This window comes from Anastrepha obliqua, chromosome 5 (assembly GCF_027943255.1).
Source record: "Anastrepha obliqua isolate idAnaObli1 chromosome 5, idAnaObli1_1.0, whole genome shotgun sequence".
Taxonomy (NCBI): Eukaryota; Metazoa; Arthropoda; class Insecta; order Diptera; family Tephritidae; genus Anastrepha; species Anastrepha obliqua.
Window position 1 is genome coordinate 79,595,581 of NC_072896.1, and position 23,376 is coordinate 79,618,956.

Genomic DNA, 23,376 nt, shown 5'->3' on the forward strand with positions numbered 1-23,376 from the left:
TTGTGGCTTTTTCACTTTTACTGGACAACTTTCGTGAAACGCAGATGTTATGTTTTAATGTAGTTCGTTCGATTCGAACTAAACCCCAGATATAAGCTAAATATGACACAGACATACATATACATAAGTGGCTATAAATTCTCGAAATCATTAATTCCTTTTTTGCTCTTTTTCAGATAAGACGTACAACTGAACCCAAGAAGTGAAGAGACATGCAGTTCTAGTCGTTAGATGTGCAAATCACAAAGACTTAGAATTGACTAATTTTCTTCCTCGTTCATTCATGCATAAGATTCGCCGTGAATTTGAAGCATCGGACGGCAATGCCGAATATGTTGTAAATGCAAAAAAAAAAAACAAACAAAAAATACACGAGGAACGTTCTAAGACTGTTCGACTGTTCCCGGTACTTGTTTGCAGAATTTAGTTCATTCTATAATAAATACCATATTAATTCAAGCCTCAAACTTTGTATAAGATTTATAAAAAAAATTTAAAACTTTCAAAACTTTTAATCAGAATAATTTGGATACCCAGTTTTGTAGCCCTTAAATTTTATCATAGTAAAGTTTGAAGTTGGAGAAAAATCCAGGTATTTTTTAGAATTTTATTAGTTTTCCAATTCCACGAAATTTTTTTTATATGAAGAAAATACTCAACACCCTAAGGGGGAAAATTATCAAAAATCGACAAGAATCGAGCCAATTAAACGAAGGTAGGTAGGTAAGTAAAAGTGGTAGTCGGTCTCTAGACCAACTCACTTAGACCGTTACTGCTTCATTACGATACCGAGTAGCAGTTCATCTGCTACTCCTTGTTAAGCCATTTTGATTTAAGTGCAAACTCATTGATCTGGCAACTCTCCTAGTATATCTCTAAGGCCATCGGTATCATTCAAGAACAATGGGCCGAGGTATCTTAAGCTAGTGGCATGCCACGCGGGAAATTAACAGAGAAGATGTCTGTCAGGCTCTTCCTCCTTCTCATTCTTGCCACATCTGCTGTAGTCGAAATGAGGTACTTTGAATCTTTGAGCTTGTCGACCTTAGAAATGTCTTTCCTTGACCGATTAAGTAGCGCCTTTGAGCAACTAGCGTCCCATATTGGCCAAATGCTTTTCATAGCATTACATGTCAGACTCTCAACCCATCTCGTGGGTGCTACTTGCACCGTGCAGTTTGTAGGTTGAGAGGGGTATACCTACAATTTCTATACCAAAAGGGAGGCGAGTAGTAGTGCCCTCTCTCGCTAATTTGTCTGCCTTACAATTCCCTGGAGTGTCACTGTGCCCTGGAACCTATATAAAATGGATGGGTAAATATGTATTTCGCCATCTCGTTAACAGACGCCCGAAATTTGTGAGCAGGGGTGGAATTAGTGACAACCCCACCAAGAGATTTAATCGCCGCGTGGCTGTTGTAGTAAATATAGATTTCGCTGAAGGTAGTCGCATATTGGTCTAGCCAGATAGCTACGTCATTATTGGCTAGAATTTCAGCCTGAAATACGCTGATTAGGAAGACGAGCCAAAACGCTTACATTTGGATTCTTACAGTAGACAACAAAGCCAATTTTATCGTCAAGCTTTGAGCCACCAGTAAAGAACCGTAGGCAGTTTTTTCCGAACGGGTATATTGTCAACCCATTTTTTTTTTTAATTCAGATTAAAAATGTTTGAAATTTTTATGAAAATTTTATGATTTTTTAGAAGTCTTGTACAAAGCTTGAGTTTTATGCAATATTATGTATTAGTATAGAATGAACTATTTTTTTATAAATAATATTTTATTAGGTGCGCAACTAAGTTCCCGCTGTTTGTCAATAGATGCCGCCAGCAGTGTGTGCTAGTCGATTCTAACATAACCTAAACGTCATAAACCAAGCTTAGACAATGGTAAACAAACTGCTTCGACGCATTAGTGATTTTGTTTTGGTCTTATATACTTTTGGTTTTGTGAAAATGTCTGATTTTGTGGCGAATAATCGTCATTTGCGGGAAGTGCTGATTTTCCTCTTTCATTCCAAAAAAAACGGCGGCTGAAGCGCATCGGGAGCTATAAAATGTTTATGCAGATGCTGCTTTAAGTGAAACCACTTGCCGAGATTGGTTCCGTCGCTTCAAAGACGTGGATTTTAATGTTGACGACCGTCCGCGTGAAAGAAGGCCAAAAACCTTCGAAGACGCTGAATTGGAGGCATTGCTCAATGAGGATCCATGTCAAACGCAAGAAGAGCTTGCTTCAGTACTAGGAGTTACCCGCTAATCCAGTTCCAAGCGATTGCTTGTTTGGGGAATAATTCAGAAACAAGGGGCTTACTTGGGTTCCTTATGAGTTAAAACCAAGGGATGTTGAACGTCGTTTTTTCGTTATGGCTTCTGTGAACAACTGCTCCAGCGGCAAAAAAGGAAGGGTTTTCTTTATCGCATCGTGACGGGCGATGAAAAGTGGATTCATTACAGGAATCCAATGAAAGGAAAGTCCTGGAGACTGCCCGGTCATGCTTCTACGTCGTCACCTCGGCCGAATATTCACGCTGCGAAGGTTATGCTATGTATTTGGTGGGACCAAGTTGGTGTTGTTTATTATGAACTGTTAAAATTATCACTAGGGATCGGTATCGACTTCAATTGATGCGATTGAGCCGAGCACTGTGCGAGAAGCGTCCCCGATCGCCATATTCTCCGGATATTGCGCCGTCCGATTATCACCTGTTCCGATCTATGGCACATGGTATAGCTGACCAGCAGTTCCATTCATATGCAGACATAAAAAATTGCTTGATTCAGAAAGATGGGAAGAAGTAGTAACCAGCAATGGGCAATACTTTCAATGATGCACTTGTAACCAGTTTTTCAGAATAAAGTTGTATTTTCATCAAAAAAAAAAAAAATAAGACAACGAGAACTTAGTTGCGCACCTAATACATAAATTAAAAAATAAATAGTCAAACTGGTCAAAATGTTAAAATGGCATATTTGTTCGCGGGCTGTATGTATTTTAGACAATACAATAGTTTATTTGAAATGTGTGAAACTTTTTTTTCTATTTAAAGGGCTAACCTATGAAATTAGACATGAAATATGATATCATTCAAATATTCCCCCCATTTTCGCACAGGGGCATGAATCCGAGAAGTCCAATTTTCAATTACTCTATTGCACAGATACGGCTGATTTTGAGCAACAGTTGCTTCATACCATCAGTTGGTATTTACCTTTAGAGATGCTATCGTTTCGTACTTAGTACTCAATAAACTCATGCAGCCTGAGGATATCTATGAATTCCCAAATATATTTGTATGTATATTTGCGTATTGCATTATGTACAATGTATTGTCCCTATGTATTTACACTGTAATACAATTGCAGATTGATGCAAATATCAATTAGATCATAAGCTCTTAGTCAATTTAATTACTTCTCGTTGATTTCTAAATGAGATACCACAAAACTGTGTAATTAAAACGCTGCTCAATGTACGACGCCAGTTAAGGCAAATAGCAAAGCTTCATGCTAGTGGAAATTAAATTGGATGAGTAGAATAAAACTTTTCATTTAACCACTGTATACTGTGAGTGCACTATTCATTTGTGTGTGTAATGTGTGTGTACTTACTTATAATTAAATTCGCCTGATCATCTGATAATTTGGTTAATTTCAAAGAGTTTCAATATTTATGTTATTACTCATGGATTGTTCATGTCATATTACATTGATATAGAATAAAGACCTAGCAAGGACTCCTTTCCTTAGAGTTCCAATATTATAAAATACATAGTTGACGGAAGCGTATGTGACGTGATTTTATACTTGTACATACGAGTACTTCCCAGACCATCGCCACATTTGAAATAGTGTTTTTTGGGTGCTTCTTTAAAATCATATAAAACTGAAACAAAAAAAAGATTTTTTATAATTGTTTTGAGGATTTTATTTTTTTATTCATTGTTAAAAATTTAAATTTTTTTTTGGCCATATGAGGTTCGTTCAAAAAGTTGTCAGCCTTCAAAACATACTCTTCCAAAAAAAAAAGTTTGTCGCTGGCGACACGGATTCCGGGATTCACAGGTGTCTGAATGCAAAACAACAAAAACGTTCTTGTTCAGTACGAATGTCGTTATCGTGTGAATTATATATATGTATATATTTATATAGTTATATCTACATAATCAATATAATAAACTCTTGACCCGTTTATTGACTTTGAAGGCCCGAGAAAAATACTAAAATTTTGTTTCCAAATAGTCGTAGTTCACACAATAATGAGATCAATTCTACGTCATTTAAGTTTTATTTCATCAAAATAGGTTCGGTAGAACTCTGTATCTGTGTGGTCAACTCGAAAAATCTGGTTTCGAGAAAAACGTGTTTAAAATTTTTGGTTCGTATTTTGCATAAGTAATATACATAAACTCAAATGTAAAAATGTCCGTAGAATACTTATATATCACTACTCAGCTAATATTCGGAATTTCGAAAAATCGGTTTGCGACGATATGTTTGAAAATTTAATATAAATAAATCGAAATTTTTTTTTTCAAATTAGGCGAGGGCCTCATACATACAAAATGCAGTGATGAACGGGTATTACTAATGAGCCTAACTAGCTATGGTCTCTATAACAAAAGCATGACCGTCATAATTTGGAAACTATTAGACAAATTTGATTCAAATAAACTGAATTGAATTGGCTTATAATACCTACTATATGGGGCGTTGGTGTGGAGGAAGAGAACCTTTCAAATTACAGCTATGGCAAAATTGTGTAGACTTCCTGAGCATAACAGGGGATATGAGAACTAATCCAACTTCCATGCCAGCAGTAGCGCAGGTAGCGCTTTTAAATCTACTACCGCGACACATAGCAACACAAGAGGAAGCTGCTATGCCAGCACTCTTCTTTCATATGAAAGACAGATTTAAACCAGGGGGTTTTACTGGACACCTCAATATTCTTAACAGGGGGAAACATGCAGTATGCATGACCCAGTGAGTCCCCGTGAGACTCGTGTAACATTGGCACAATTACGTTCTGGATATTGTAGCAGGTTAAACTCCTACCTATTCAGAATCGACCCCGACATACCAAACACATGTCCGGCATGTGAAGGTACCCCGCACGACTCTAACCACCTCTTCACATGCCCCCTTAATCAGACTCATCTAACCCCCCTCTCCCTCTGGACCCAACCTGTCGAAACAGCATGTTTCCTGGGCCTACCCCTAGATGAGCTAGACGAAGACGACAGATGATATACCTACACTGACAGGGCTGACAAATCTTAAACACTGAGTACATTTACTACAATTTTATATGTGGATCCTTTCAAAATAATGCAAACAGTGGAAATCATATCCAAAAGAGGGTTCGAGAAAGTAAAAATTAAAAAACTTTCAGACAGCCAATCGGTTGTCAAAGCCTTGAACAGCTAATAGAGTGTAACAATGCATTCAACAAACTGGCCACTCATAATCAGGTCTCACTGATTTGGGTACCAGGACATGAGGGACACGAAGGAAACAAGAAGGCAGACTTTTATGCCAAAAAATGGGGTAGAAGGGCTATTTATTGGATCAAACAAATTTAACAAAAACAACTTAAAGCAGGAAACCAAAAAAGAATGGATCCAAATAAATTCCAGGGGATACTGGAGTGGGACAAACGGCTTTAATCACTCCAAAAAGTTCCTGAATTTTAATACCAACCGTGCTCCAGATTACTATGTGGAGCACTTACCGGCCACTTTGTCTTCAATAAACATTTCGATATAAGAGGACTATCTACCACTAGTTTATGCAGGCCCTGCTGGTACGAAGAGGAGTCCATGGAACACTTAATCACCAATTCTGGAGCATTAGATCATAGACAGGAGAAACCTGGGCTCGTACCTACTAGAGGTTAAAAACTTACAAATACTCTCTGCTAAGGAGCTGATTCGATTCCTTACACTACCAAATAATTAATATTAAGCACTAAATCTAGACAATGTATCAATCTGGTCACAATGCATGAAGGCCTCAGCCTAACCCGTACAACCATTACCATTACCATGGCCTCATAATATTTATAACACGCAATATAAAAGGTGTGTTCAAAAAATAAATTGAATTTTCAAATTTCGCGTGCTACGTACATTTAAGTTTCGATTTTTTTTATGTTAGTACGCTCGTCTCGAAGATATGTTCACGATTTAAGCAATATAGCATCTTTAATTTGTTTGTGAGAGACATAAATAAGGCAAGTGTTTTGCGTGTTCGACGATTTTCTGCTATCGACTCTTGGTTCTCCTGAACTCTACCATTGGGACGATTGGGCTTTGGTTGCGATGTCATAACCATGTGCCTATGATTCGTCACCAATAATGACCCTTTTAAGCAAATCTGGATCATCGTTGACGTCATTCAACAATTTCTGAGCGATGCCCATGTGACGTCAAAATTCAGCCATTTTGGAACGAACTTCATGCCTAAAATTTCCGAAAATATTGCATGGCATGAGCCTACCGATATGCCGACATCCTCAGCAACTTCTCTAGTTTTGAGTCGACGATACTCCACAATAATTTCTTTACTTTCTGAACATTTTCGTCGGTTGTTGATGTGCTGGGGCGTCCAGAGCGCGCGTCGTCTTTCACATCCTCTCGACCTTCTTTGAAAAGTTTCTACAATTTGTAAACCTTTTTTGCCTCAGAGCACTTTCACCACTGTCAACATGTGAAGTGTTTTTGGCCACTTAATTCTATTTTTGATGGAACTTTTTTTTCCATTTATTTCAAAAGAACCCAACCCAATCTCACCACAAAAAAAAAACAACAAAAAAAGTGGCTAATACTGCTATAACTACTTCCACTATACTACGAAAGCCAACTAAAAATCATTAAAATTTTTGCTACCAATAAATTGCGTTAAACAACTACAACTAACTACGACTAAGCAATATGAGTAATTTACCATTTTATTTGCTTCTTACTTACTTGAATTTTTAGAATTTGTTTCAAAACTAGCTTAATCGAAATCGATAATATTATACATTTATCATCAAAAAATGTCCTACTACTTTCTCGTAGGGATATTACTTTACGAAATTACAGAGAAAGTCGTCCTAGATACTTAACGACATTATTATATAGGCTAAATAATAGAGAAAGCATGGAACAACTTTCCTGGTTACCCTGTATGGTATGGTATATAACTGCCGCGGTATAAATTTCTCTATAAATTTCTGGTTTGCGTTTCAATTTCATTCCTCCTCGGAACGGCAAATTTTTTATGAGGCAGAAATACACTCGGGTGTTTGCCTTTGCCTGCTTAGGAGCAACCGTTATTTAAAAAGAAAAACGTTTTCCATCATTTGTGGTTTCATGTCCACGGTGTGTTTCGAGCCCCAGTGTTTCCAAATGGTAATCACGCACTAAGCGTTTGGCTACGCCAGCCGCCTGCAAAGATCAATTATAAAATCAGTTCAAAATCACTTTGATCGGGTAAAATTTAGTATATTTCTAGTAGGTTCGTACCAAAAAAAGAAAAAAGGAAATTACCGCAAAAAGCAACTCCTTTGTAATTTACCACTTTTCATGGCACGCTCCATCGCAATCTTGCTCTGCTTTAAAATTGTCACTAAATAAATTTGTTTTGAAGTGAGGAAGCACTTAATTAACCCACTCGGTGTTGGTAAAATGCCTGGGTGTAGAAATTCAACTGGGCGCTACTTGTCACTTCTCCACTTTAATGTAATCAAGTGGATGTGCCTGAAGTGGCTAAGTGCAATGAAGCGTAGAAAAAGGTGGGGTGCTAACCAAGTTCATAAGAAAAAGGTGTCTCATTTGAATAAATTGAAAGTGAAAGCTTTTTTATTTACACCCTGAATTAAAGCCAAGTTTTGAGTAAAAGTGTGTAGTAGCTGCTGAAGTGTGACACGTTGAAGTGTAATACTAAGAAATCAAATAATTTTTTTTCTAGTGGATAACTTAATTGCTCCAAGTTAATAGAAGTTCGTTATGTGTTATTGATTAAGCTATTTAATTTCAAGCTATAGCCTGCCGTTTTTTCGGTAGTTTGTAGCTACAACTTCTGGCTTACTTTGGCATCTAATTGCGTGTAATTTTTAGTAGCTGATAGATTGATCTTATTGGTTTAGGGAGTAATACCATTACCGAATTTAAAAAAATAGTAGTTCTTATATATTTATGTAAATATGCCTGTAAGAGTACAGCAAGTCGTGCTTTTTATTTATCACACCTCCTTACTTGCTGATTGAAAAGTTCGACGCACTGGTTTGTTATTTTTGTGGCCAGTTACTTTAGAAGCTGGTAATTTACCATTTTCGTGGATTTTACTTGAGATTCTGGGTATATGTAGACCTCTTCATTACCAATGAAAAATCAGTTCACCTCATTTGCCATTATAAGAATATCGTCGCCTAAAAACTTTATTCTATCCAGACACACACTTTTGACTTAGCATCTAATTTCTGACGTTTTTGCTCAGGTTTGTGTACCATTGCCTTGCAGCCGATTATGTGTAAGCGCATGAGATTTGGCTAAACATTTTTTCATTGCATGGCCTTGTTTCTTGCTTCTCGCTTTTGAGTATTTTCCTATTATTTGTGATGTGGGAAGTGGTCCAAGAGTCAATTTACCAGACATTACTTCTTCATTTTAAAATCCTACTTAACGAGCAGATACTTTAGAATAAAGCAAGCAGATGTCTATTCAGAACTGAAAGGTATTAATGCAGGTGTCCCGCAAGGCAGTGTACTCGGGCCAGTTTTGTATCTCTTGTATACTAACGATATACCCACATGCAGCAATACAACAACTGCAACATTTGCCGATGATACTGCAGTATAAGCAACTGATGAAAAACACTTAGAAGCAATTCAGAAGTTACAAGCATCAGTAACTGCAATTCAAAATTGGACCAAAAAATGGCGTGTCAAATTAAACGAAACCAAGTCTGTGCATGTTGACTTCACTAATAGAAATATAAATTATAAACCAATATTTGTCAATAATACGGCAATACCGCATGCAAATACGGCAAAATATCTAGGAATGACCTTAGATGCTAAGCTGAGATGGAAAGCACATGTCAAGAAAAAACACGAGGAGTTAATTCTTAAATACAAGAAAATGTATTGGTTGTTAGGCCGGCATTCTAAACTCTCTATTTATAACAAAATACTTTTATTCAACCAAACACTGAAACCAGTGTGGTCATATGGCATACAGCTCTGGGGCTGCACCAGTGAAAGCAACAAAAACATCATTCAACGATTCCAAAATAAAGTATTACGCGACATCGTTAGAGCGCCGTGGTACATTCGTAATTGCAATCTACATAAGGATCTTAATATAGACACCATTACGGATATCATAAAAAATTCGCAAATAAACATAAAGAGAGACTTCAGCAGCACATCAATGATGAAGCAGCCAAACTACTTGTAACTGATGACCTCACGAGAAGATTAAAAAGGACGAAACCGCATGAGCTCTTTTCACAAAAATTTTGTCTTTACTTGAGATTAATAAAATAAAAAAATAAAAAAAAAAACAACTTCTGTGGTTGTTGTTCATCTTAGTAAGAGTAGTTTTAAGTAATAGTGCTCCTTCTGTACAACTGAAATGTTTTGTCATTCAATTTAAAATTACTTATACACTTCTGATGCTAACTCTTTTTCGATTTCGCTCTCCGTATTTGCTTTGCTTTAGCTGAATAAAGTGCGTTCTTAGTCCCGATGCTGTCGTTCAACTTTACATCTTGCAGCAGCTTTTTTTGTATTGTCTATTGTAAGCTTTGGCTTAGCGTATATGCGGATATTAGATTAGGTTAGGTTGAACTGGTTGATTTTCTATGCCTATAGCGATATCGGATGAAATTGCCTTTCCAACTGGAAAACATTTCAGTAGTCTGCAAGCTTATGAAATTTCATTGGGTCTTACTCTGGACAGTATATCCCATCACTTACTCTACCCGCCATTTTAGAATCATCCGCATAAAAGTTCAGTGTATTGCGTTTGGAGCTAAAGTTCTTACGCCTTTCGGTGTGGTAGTGATCTTCAACCTTTTCTTTCTTTAAAATCTAGAACCATATAGTCCATATTGACTTTATTGTTCTGGCTTATTCAGCTGTCTCAATAGGTCCTATGAGGATTTTGCTGATATTTTTAAAGGCTGATATTCGCTAGGCGAACCAGCAAACATTAACACCGCAGTAATTTCACGGTCTATGTTCAACCCAGCTGCTCTAACTCTTGTCGATATCAAAACCAACTGCCGGGATAGAAATCACAGGCATGGCACATCATATGATAGAACAAGTTTTTTCGAATAGGGGTCGCCCCTTAGAAGACAGTGGAAAACGTTCGAGAGAATTTATGTGGTGAAAAAGCTCCTTATAGAAAACCATCTGCTGTTTTGGAGTCGGCTCAAAACTGCACGTTCCTCCACAGCACAAATTGGAGGAGAAGCTCAGCCAAACACCGAATAAAGGGTGTGAGCGCCATTTATTTATATATTAGAATATATGAATGTGTAACCACCTCATTATCATATTCCTGAACTGATGTAAGCTGCTTCAGATTGAGTTGCAACAACTTCTTTAATACTATAATTCAACTTTTCTGGTTAGTTAAGGGGCATCAAATGCAGTTAGCAGCGCCTTCTATGCTTCTTTTGCTGTCTTCGCTATTGCAATATGCGCGCAGTCATGAGGCTCGATCATGAGAGTGAGCTCTATCAGAGAATGCTGGTACATGTAAGTCGAGCAGAAGCATCTTGTGTTTTATTGACCAATTTCCGGTACTTTTTTGGCAGAGAGTATATTAAAGAAATTTCTTTTGTGACTCATGTCAAATTTTTAGAATTGAGGGACGAATATACTTTAAACTTATATGTTGATATTTTTCCTTTTGCTTATGTGCATTGTCTACTCATAAATTATACTCATCTTCGTGGCAAAATTCACTGTGATTGCATTACAAGAGTGTGGTAAAAGTGCAAGTGAGATTTACGAATTGGTGAAAAAATTTAGTATGTAGAGAATGTTTGTTTACTGCACGATCAATCGTTTCTCTGAAGTGACAGACAGAAAAAGATATGGTCGTCCGTGCTTGGTTCGTACCAGTACAGCAATAAAAGCCGTTCGAGAAAGAATTCGCAGAAATCCCCTTAGAAAGAAGAAGAACACGACCCGATTCAAGTCAAGACTAATTAGAGATGATCTCCACATGAAAGCCTTCCGTCGCTCAACTGGTCATCTTTTGAGAATTGCTTGAAGAAAATTAGAATCGACAGATTCAAGCAGTTTCTTCGGTGGCACGCGGTTAATGGCCATACAAATATATTTTTCACAGATGAGAAAAGTTTAACTGTTGAAGAAGGTTTTTATATGCCAAACGACAAAATCTGTGCTAAAATTTCTAAAGACGCAAAAAATGTTGTTCCAATGGTTCAGCGTGGCCATCATCCAGCCTCCGTAATGGTTTGATGGGGAGTGTCTTGTAAAGGCGTTACATCTCTACATTTCTGCAAAGAAGAGGTTAAGATCGGTGCAAAAGCGTACCAGGAGGATATTTTAGAAGGCGTGGTGAAGCAGTGAGCAGTATTCTCTTCAATGGAGAGCGTTTCAAGATTCTGCTCTAGCCACTCAGCAGCGGCTAAAAAACCATATTCTTGGATTCATAGCCAGAGAAGATTGACCGTCTAAAAGTTTGGATCTGAACCCGTTGGACTACAGTTTGTGAGGATATTTGAAGAAAATTGCCTGTCTAAGCCCTAACAGAAACTTGGAGAATCTCAAAGAATCTTTGGTTCGTGCAGAGACGTCAATATGCATGGAGATCGTGCGTGCTGCAATAACTGAATGGCCTGACAGTTTGAAGGCTTGTGTAAAAGCAAGTGGTGACCATTTTGAAAGAAAACAATTTTTTTAAGATTTTCATTAATAAATAAAACTAACTTCATTAAAAAAAGTATTATAATTTCATATCTCTAACGGAGTTGATTTGAAGCAGAACTTAAGGACTAAGTAGACATATAATTGGCGCTTAAACTCTTTATTGGGTAGATGGGCAAGCTCTTACTTCAATTTGTGGTGTGAATTTTGATGCTGTGGCACAAATGGAGGGGCCTACAGTGTTGTACCGCTTTCAGACTTCAAATGGTTTTTTATGAGAAGATCTTCGATGGCTGAAACACACTTGGAGGTTTATTACTGTGTGCTGAGGGGCGACCGCTATTCGAAAAAAATGTTTCTATCGTTTGCTGTTTCTTGCCCGAGGTTTCGAACACACTTTCGAGAGGTTGTCGTAGCATTGGCTAAAATAAATATATCTATTTACATGCCGAGACCTATTTACATTTCGATGCAGCTCGTCGTTCTCACCGACTTGGTTTACTTATTGATGGGTTTATCTTATTTCTTTCTTAACATTTTGATTAACTAAAGTTTTGATTTGAAATATCTGCGACCGCATATGCACATGTCTATCTTTCATGCGTAGAACACCATAATGCTATCTCTTAAATGGCTTTGTTATTACGATATCAAAATTTTAAGCCAATATTATCACTACTTTTGTAAATATTTGCTTTCCATGATGTCAAACTACATACATACACATATGCATTCGTGTGTGTTTTAAAGGGAAGCAAATTGTTACTATGCATGTGTTATGCACTTTTTTCTCTTTATGAATATCACACATCCTTATTCATATAGAAACTTGTGGACTTTTGCATGATACAAGTATGCACAAGTGGAAATGTTTGCGACAATATTTACATTTATGTATACCTGGGCGTATACGTAACATTTCATGTCGCCTTCAGAACAATGTTAGACATGTAATTGTAGCAGTTTAATGCACCTACTTAAGTGCGTCCTTGTCGAAATGACTACCACAAGTGCAATACCTACAACTACTACATGTCTGCACAATGACGAATGCGCCAAAGACTTTACTATGCTCACTTTGCTCACTTCACGCTGCCGTTCAGTGTGTCTTAATCGCACTTTTGAAGTGGTCCAACCACTTGTCACTGCCATTGCCATGGCAACTTCCAACCATGTGCATGCATACATACACACACATATGTACACACTTATGTCAACATAGCAAATCAGCACAGCAATGACTTAGCACAGCAATGACTTGGTAAGCATTCTGTCGCTGACACAAACTGGTTACAACAATAACAAAGTTTCCCGGAATATGTACATATGACTGTATACGTTGGTATACACTTGAGTTTGTAGGCTGGCTTGAGTTCACACCTACACGTACATGCTACGAAATATTACCGCACGCGAAAGTGTAAATGAAATCTTTCTGAATGTTTTGAGTTTGTGCCAAAGTACGGTTGGCGCCTAAGTAGGACCGTCATACTGCTTGTTAACTCATTATCTGCTTAAATATCGCAACAATAGCTTGCATTTATTTACATACTCGTATACGCGTATGCATTTGAAAACCTTTGCACAGTTGCTACAACTTTGTTGCTTTGAATAAATATTAGTTCGAACTACTCGAAACGCTATGTGGGAATGTTCGAAAAGTTGTCATACACCACGGCATCCATACTCGTAAATATACATTTCTTGATATTAAAAATGAGTTTGCATCTTGAAGAAGCTAAATTAAATCAGTAAATATTAAACGAATCTGGAAAGCATTTAAGAAGGCCTGAAGCAGTCGCATTATACACAGCCGTTGGTGCATTGATTTCTGATTGACAGTAGAGTGCGTTGGTATGCAACGTACAATGATACTTCGCCTTGCGAGGCAGAAGAGCTTCTATACTGGGATCGGTTTACACCGGAAAACCCCTAAAGAAGTCAATTGATTGGTTTGGCTACAAAAACACAGAAGTTTATTTTACTGACAAACCTCTCAGGCAACCCTTCTCAAGTAGGATATATCCACTAATCAGTAAACTCATAGCAAAGTGATCATGAGCAGGGTTTCATGGTTGATACACAGTAATGTGGCTACCATAAACTAGATAGTATGTATTGTATTGAAGACGATGTAAAAAAAAACAGCCAACAGACATGACTTCGTCGATTTTAAAACTATCCTTCAATAGCATAGTGAGAATTTAATTCTATGCCGCTATGGCTGAGTTTGGTATCTCCGCACAACTAATACGGCTGTGGAAGATGACGTTGCGAGTTACCACAAGCTCATTTAAAAGTAGAAGTAACCTCTCCGAAGCGATCGATACCCACCTGGGCTTCAGCCAAGTTGATTCTTTATCTTGTTACTTTTCCAAAAAGTCTTTCGTGTTGCCGAGGTTAACTGAACTGGTACTACCGTACACAAGAGTATCCTGGATGACAATATCCGATGAAGCGTCGCTTGGAGTGTTTGAGAGACAGATTCTGCGGAAGACTTTTGGACTTTTGCACGTTGGCGACGGCGTATATTCCAGGCGATGGAACGATGAGCTGTATGAGATTTACGACGCCATAGACATAGCGCAGCGAAAAAAGATCCAGCGGTTAAGTTGGTTGGGTTATGTCGTTCGAATCGATACAAACGCTCCGGCTCTGAAAGTGTTCCATACGGTACCAGTTGGTGGTAGCAGAGGAAGAGGAGGGCCTCCTCTGCTTCAGAAAGATCAGGTGGAGAAGGGATTGGCTTCACTTGGTGTGCCCAACTGGCGCAGGTTAACACGAGAAAGAAACGACTGGCACGCTTTGTTAAACTCGGCCAAAATCGCATAAGCGGTTATCGCTCCAATTAAGAAGAAGATCCTGGTACTAGCATATGTCCCTGACGTCAACATAATCGGCGAAACGAACTCCGCCATATGCTCGGTATACTCCAATTTAAATTGTGCGTCTTCGCACAAGTATCTTCGCGTCTTGATTGACAACCAGCATTTTGAAGTTGCGAAGGACATTGTCTACCTTGGGACCAACATCAACTAAAACAATGACGTCACCCTGAAGATCACACGGAGAGTAACTCTTACCAACACGTGTTACTTTGGGCTCAGCTGGTAAGTAGAGTTCTCTCGAGAAGGATCAAACTGGCACTCTGCAAAATGCTCACAATTCCCGTCCTGCTCTATGGCGCAGAAGCATGGGCGATGCGAAAATTTTGAGAGCCTTCGAGAAAAATATTCTGCGTAAGATCTTTGGTTCACTACGCCTTGGCGAGGAGTATTGTGTACGGTGGAACATCAAGCTGAATGAGCTATATAGGTACATGGACATAGTTAAGCGGTTACGCTGCCTTGGACATATCACCCGTATGAGCGAAGCCGCACCAGCAAAATGAATACGAAAATGAACACGGTTCACAAAAAGGAAGACGAGCTAGAGGCAAACTACCATTTCCATTGGAAGGGCCAAGTGTTGTAGGACTTGTAAGCTCTAGAGATTTCTAACTGTCAGTATGAAGCGTAGGTCAGAAATAGCTGGCGTGCTATTTTGGATTCGGCCAAAACCGTCACACGGTTGTAGTGCCACATAAGCAAGTAAATAAGAGCAGTGATATCGAAGGTTATTTCCTCAAAAATGAATGTTTTCGTTTCCAAAAGTCATTTAATAGGACTAAGAGTTAACGTGTCTCAAAAATAAAAACTAAGGCGTAAAATTAAGACGCACACTTTTTTCGAGTCTGAGAGTTTTTTTTTATTAAAGTTTCCCTTTTCTGTTTTGGTTGTAGATAGGTTATTACATCTTTTGATATGAAATCAGTATTAACTTTTAGTTTACGATAAGAAAGTGTTTCAAATACCACAAGTATATTTCTTCGTCTGTTCTTCGTCTGTTTTTGATACCTGCTCCCGAGGGCTAGCCAGTTCTTATTTGTCCATTGAGGTCATCACTTCCATATTGGTGCTGCTTAGAATGCCCTTAGAGTTGTGAGGCTATACAAAAAGCTTTGCTTCAACTACGTCCCTCACATAATAATCAGAGTTTTGCAGCCGGAAAATGAAGGTGAGCGTCAATCTAGCTATTAGTCATAGGAATGTTATGAGCCTTTATTTCGTTTTGACCCATCCTACAACCAGATGGTATAATGTAATCCGAATATTTAATTCGATTTTTTCGAGTGACTTTGCAAATATTTGTAATTTTAGAATTTCCAATTTTCGGCTGCTTTTTGCGTAATTTCGAAAGAAACTAATTTTTTGAACAAAAAAAAAAGTCTTACACATTTCGAGAACAATACAATACAATAAATTAGAAAACGACATACAAAATACATATGGAAAGTATTAAATGCCTTGGTGGGCTTTTCACTAAAGGAGCGATGAGAACTACTCCAACGGCAGAGCATGTCACCGGTTGGCATTACGGCTGAATGTCTAGCTAAATCTGCGGAAAGACTTACACAACGGATGAATTTACCTGTAAAATATTCGGGCATAGCTCAATGATATGAGTTACAGGGCCCGTACAGATTATATGACTACAAAATGCAATTAGGTGAGGAAATACCGAACAATAATAGGAGAAGAGGCGTGAAAAAGAGGAATGAAACCTAGTCCCAATGCGTTCAATATGTTCACTGGCGAAAGTATTAGATGGAGTAGGTAGAGCTAGGCATCAGGCAGCCATTTAAGCTGCAGCCGTTCAAGCAAGCCGAAGTATTTGCTATAGGAAAGGCTGCAGAATTAGCTATCGCATAAATATCGAGCCATTTCAAAATAAATATGTATATACGTTGACAGTGAAGCAGCGATAAAGGCATTAAACTCATATGAAATTTTATCTAAAAATATTCTTAAACGCAGAAAAGCCATAAAAAGATTGACCACACACAGATGGGTGTACATCTATTTGGTATCTAGACATAAAAGGCATAGTAGGAAAAGAAGTTGTAGATAAGATTACCAAGAGCGCAGTCAGAGCAAATGTCACGTCATTTTAATCATATGTAAACAGAATTCAGATAAATCCGTCAGATTCATAGTAGCTGACATGTCACAATTTGTAAGCGGCACTCGCATACAAGATAGCAATTACAAGCAATGATAACTGCAGATTGTGTAATGAACTAGAAGAGAGGGAAACACTAGAACACCTTCTATGTTCGTGCCCTGCATTAGCTAGAACACGAATTAAATGCTTAAGAGCTCTACAATATGAGAAGTTCGAGAGCATCTCGTGGTTAAAGCTTCAGAGCTTACTTAGATTCGCAAAAGACGCAGACTTATTACAAGTTCTCTACTACAAAGATATGAATAGGTCTAGCTCCATCTTAATCTACCACTAAGGACTAATGGGTATACATGATGGCTTTCAGCCAGTGAGGTCAACCTTATCTGGCCCAGTGAAATGATAATATTTAAACCTATGTATTTTTTGATTATAACCTTCATATATTATATTTTATAGTGGAAAGCAGAAGCGGAAAAATAATATTTATTTTTTTTATTCAACCATAACCAATACTCTACTCTATAGCGATCTCTATACTCATAAGCTCGAATGGTTCGAAACCTTTTCCTTACTTGACACGTTCGCGAACGCGAATGCTATAGCATTCATTTTCATAGTGATGCAAAATAACGTGAATCCTATAGCATTCAAATTTTAAAGCTATTTTTTATTCATTTAATTTTATACAAGCTTAAGTTTTTGTAATTAATATACATTTCAAAATAATGACCAACTGATTCATTAGGTATTTTTATATTTTTTATTATTGAGTAAATTAGAAGTGTAATACTTGGCGTGAATGCTATATCATCTAATTTCATAGAATTCTCAAGGAGAGTTACTCTATCACTGCACATTTTTCTCTGAAAATTTCCGTTACTTTCAACAATGTACATTATAACTGCTTAGTCATTTCAGTTCTGCCTTAGTTACCCATTGAGTTTAAATCGAAAACATCAGTTCATTTAATTATTGTATAACTTTCTTGAAGAAAATGAATTCACATAAGCGTACGCGAATTTTGAAATTATTTGAATCTATGATTTTGGAGAAGACAGGGCAACGTCTATTTTAGTAAATTGAAAGACAAACGGAATGTACTTTTTATCACAACGGAAAGCCATCCTAAAATAATTGACGTGCAGAAAAAGCCAATCGAAGAAAAAGCCAATAGAGATTGTTAATTATAACGCAAATACATATGTCTGGCATAGACAGGTGTGATTAAATGATATCATATTATTCCTCCCCTAAAAAACTTATGCGTTGGAACAAGAAAGTTCTATTCCATCTATTAGATATATCTATATGGAATTATTATTATGTACAATTGTAAGAAGATAAATTATCTAAGTATTAGTTTCTTTGATTTTAGATACAATCTGATAAATACGCTTTTAAAAATACCACAGAATTCAAATGGTCGAGACTTTATGCTTATAATGGCAACTCAAAAACTCATATTAGATACACTTAGCCAACACATTTGCAAGATGTAACTATCAGAAAAAAATGCCTACACCTTTGTTACAGGCAAAAATAAAGAAAATTCACATCATACCGATGTCAGAACAGTATAAATAAACCCTCACTGTGTCCTGGAGAACGCTTCGCACAATGGCACTTACCCCTGAAGATCACAATACCTCAAATACGGATATGGAATCCTAAAAATATTCAACCATAATGGTGGACAGAAATATTTAGTTTTGTTTTCACATATACATGCTATGAAATTATGAAATTATGGATTTATTTATTAATTCATTTACATGTAGATAAATAAAGGTCTATTGTTAAATTAGAAATGAAATGAAACCAATATAAACTAGTTTATCTCGTGTATTCTATGAAGGAATGCTATAGCATTCACGGCATTCTAGTTGAAAAATATTATCTATATCGTCGTGGGTGCTATAACATTCATTGTATATAACGGTTAAAATACGATGTTCTGACTACTCTTTTAATACATGTCTAATCAGATTTCGGATATTACAACTCGTTTCAGAAATGATTGCCTGTATAATTTTGCAGCTGCCTGAAATTTTTAGCGTCCGCGAACGTGTTAATTATAACGAATATTCGCTATTAGAAGAAAAGCTATATGTTTTCCGTTTGCTTTTATCTTTTTCCCCACATAACTTTATATAGTCGAAACACTGTGCGCAATAAGTGTTGGATTAGTCGAAACTGTTTGCAACTACAATACTTGCTTAAGCACAATTATCACTTTTTTAATTTTATCTTCAAAATAAAGTGAACAAACGTTGAGAACATTTCACTTCGCCTAATATATTACATGAAACTCATTTATGCATAATTGTCATTTTAACAGATCATCTCAGTATGGCAATTGAACTTCTATTGAGCGATTAAATTTAATTATTGTGCAAACTGAGAGCTCATTAAAATGAATTAATTGTATCATAAGTTCAATGCGCCTAAATGCAGAAATCAATGCTTAATAGGCATAAAGTGAACATACATAAATACTTTCGGCCATGTCAGCACACTAGGGATGTACTTTTTTCGATTTTTATGATCCCGAGAATTATGGGATGTCGTTGTTACAATCGCGTGATGTCGAGATTAGTTTCAGTAATTCGGGAGTAGTCTCGAATTTCGGGATTATACGCGGGGTTTAGATATTATTTATTTTGCAACAAGCTCAGCTGCCATATAAATAATGGGGCTTAAATATAATTTTTTATTTAACCCCTTACCGTATATGAGCCCACATATGGTATTACATTTTTGATTCAATTTTATTTCCAAATTAAATACTACAAACAAATTCAAGCTATTTTAATCCATCAAATATATACTTAGCAATAACAAAACGCAAACAAATTTTCTATGATTTTATGACATTTCGAAATAAACTCACTTTTCTGCAAGTCGGTGAAAAAGCAGAATCGAAGTGCAAGTGATTCATTTTCAAAAAGCGATAATAGAGTAAAACGTAAGTACTTCTTGACAAACAAAAAAAAAAAAATTTTATGGAGTCCAAATACTCACCTTTCTCGAGCGATAATAATTGTTGCGGTTTTCAACTATTTTCTGTACTTTACAACTATTTTTTATACATAAATATATGGAAAATAAAAGGAAAATAAAACTTTTTAGTTATTTTTCTTTTAATATGTTTTAGTGATAATTAAATAAAACTATTCCCATTGTGAAACAATTTTTTCCACGCCTTCTTATATCAGACTGTAAAGGATTAAAACGAAAGTCATATCATTACTAACAAGAAAAAAACGGCAATTGTAATTATGTATGATAATTATTATTATGAGGGGATACAGCACTACAATTCGAAATATCTATTGTGCCACCTTTATGGATTTAGAGTATTTCTCTGAGCACGAATCCAGCAAATATTTGATGATTTGATCTTTCTTCCTATAGAACCTGCAAAGTGCACAGGGGCATATTCGATGATTTTAATAGCTTTTCAGGATTTTGCCAATTCAAAGCCGCTAGCTCTCATTACAGTTCAGAGGTCTTCAGATTTTGGAAAGGATGAACATTTAAGGCCGTTTCTTGCCAAAATTGCTTCAAATCTTTTGCTGTTTCCACTTTGAAAATAAAAGTTTAGTCTTGGTTACCTGCAATCAATGCTGCAATCTATTCTGCTTACGTGTCGCAAAAGTATCATGCGTTTTGAAGTATGGGTGCAACCCTGTTGTAAGTCCTTCTTTTGTTTGCAAAGCTTGATCACGTTTTTCACACTTAGGGCCTTCGCACACGGGTCGTATCGTCATCGCAGCGTATGTGACAAAATGCACGCAAGGCATTCGCTTTGTTGTTGCACACATGTGTTAAAATGGCGAACCGCACACGGGTCGGAAGCTACCTGCTCTCGTCAAAGCAAGCATGCAGCATAACGCTTATCGTAAAGCAGAGCCGTCACATATCCCTAAGCTTGTGGTTTATTATTGATTTCCATGTACAATGTAATCCCTTTTAAGCAGTTACCTAAGGGACTGACAAATTTGCCCGCATATAAGAGATGTCCGATCATGAGAAAAATATAAAAAGAGTTCACAAAAATGTATAATAGATGTATGTTTAAACAGTTTTATTTCCAAAACAAGAATATTTATGCATACATACAAATAAGGCAAAGAAAGTATTTCCATTAAATTTAAGAATTAAAAAACTAAATTTATTAAACAAGATATTCAAATTAATTTAAAAAAGAAATTTTTGCATGAAGGTATATTGGGTTGGCAACTATGTAAGTAATTGCGACTTTTTTTAGAAAATCAAAGACAATTTTTTTATGGAACAAAATAACTTTATTCTGTTATGTATTGCCCATTTTGATCAATGACCTTTTGCCGTCTTTCAGGCAGCATCATAATCCCACGTTCTTAAAACTCCTGGTTTTTTTAGCAAAAAACTGAAACAGGTACGATTTGAATCATTATCATTATTGAAATGTTTACCTTTCAAGGAGTTTTATAAAGATCGAAACAAAAAGGAATCAGATGGTGCAAGGTCAGGACTATATGGTGGATATGGCAAAACATCCCAACCAAACTCCAATAATTTTTGCCGTGTGGCCAAAGATGTGTGTGGCCTTGCATTGTCATGATGGAATACAATACGTTTTCGATTTGTCAATTCGGGCCGCTTTTCTTCAACTTCGTTGTATAATTTCGTTAGTTGTTCAATGTAAACATCAGAATTGATCGTTCGGTTGGATGGTAAGAGTAGAAGAGAAGAGAAAGTAGACAATCCCACCAAACTGATAACAAAACCTTCTTTTGATGAATGCCAGCTTTTGATGTTGTTTGAGTTGGTTCACCTGGGTTGCTCCACGATCTATTCCGCTTGATATTGTTGTAAACAACCCATTTTTCATCGCAGCTGTTAATGCGTTGCGTCAAATGCGTTTCTTTCAGTTCGTGAGGAAGCCATGCATCGATTTTTGAACATAGCCAAGTTGTTTTAAGTAACTTTCAATGAAGCTTCTCTCACTTGTTGTACTGTGTTGATCCGAATCGATTATTGCTTTGATTAGGGCGTCATCAACTTCAACTGGGCGAGCAGAGCGTTTTTCATCTTTGAGTGAAAAATCACCAGAACGAAATTTGGCAAACCAATTTTGACACTGCCATTCTTTTAAGGCTTCATCGCCATAAACAGCACATAGCTTTTGGTGAGCTTGCGATGCGGTTTTCCCTTTGCGGAAATATTGTAAAAAAACAAAATATGGCGAAAATTTTCCTTTTGATTTTGCATTTTTCAACGAACGCCAAACAAAAACTACGCAATCGATCAAAAAACTCTTTTTACTGATTGACAGCTGAATTGCCAACTATCAAATAACAAAATATGTTTTACATTTCTACTACGTCTGCAAACCTGAAATCCGCAATTACTTAGTTGTTAACCCAATATTTGAAGAACAGTAAGCAGCTCAACACCCTTAATGTCGTTGCGGTTTAGAGAAAGAGCTTTTAGTTGTCTTGTATATAGCTAAAAAAGCCTCTTTATAGGAAGTTAACCGGCCATCAATCTGATTTTCTATTGTATTTCGTCTTCAGACGAGATGGCCAACGATTGTTGGGAAACAGTTAATATATCAGTATTGATATTTTCCAAATGAATGTTTCACTATCTAAATTAAGATAGTCTTCCATGTTAAATTGGATTTCGATCTGAAATCAATTAATAATGTTAAAAATGCAACTTAAAGACATTTTTCTATCGAACTGCACGAGAAAATAAGTCATCAAATCAGAAGTCTTCCAAACCTTTTTGTTTGATCGCCACGTATGTCGCAAAATGCCCGAAATCTTGCAAACCATTCGTAGCACAATTTATCATTACTAAGACCTTTGGGTTTTAGCAGACTCATTAAAAACAAGTTATTTATATTTTCGGGACTCCCCTCTATACTGATAAGGGTTATTGAATAAGCAACAGCTGTACGAATATAGTAGAAAGTTAACGTAGAAACAATGTTGTAGGCTGTCCAATTGTGGGGAATTAAAATACCCTTCAGGGTGGAAAACAAGTGTCCGCGTCGTGTTATGAGAGGGTTGTCCGCTCAAAATAGAAAAAATTCTCAAAAACCCCTAACATATTTTAGTACTGAAAAAACTGTCCGTTAAGAGAGAGTGCACTGTATTTGACATTCAAAAGGAATGGTTAGTTTTTGGAATGATGGAATAATCTTATTTAGAAGGTTTAAAAGGTTTTTGTCTACCACTAAAATTTTTTCTATAAACTTTCCTAAAAAATTTCTTAATTTCTTAATGAGTTGAGCGATATTTTTTGTTAAAGCTTAGACACTGCTTTTCCTATGAGCTAGAGTTGAGAAATCCACATCTTATTACACTCCGTCCACCACACCAAATTCTCTAAATAATGCTACTTGCCTCAGCGTAATCATAAACCTTTCCTTTGGGCTTACGCATTCGCGCATGATAGAATTTTGTTTTTGAATAGCCGG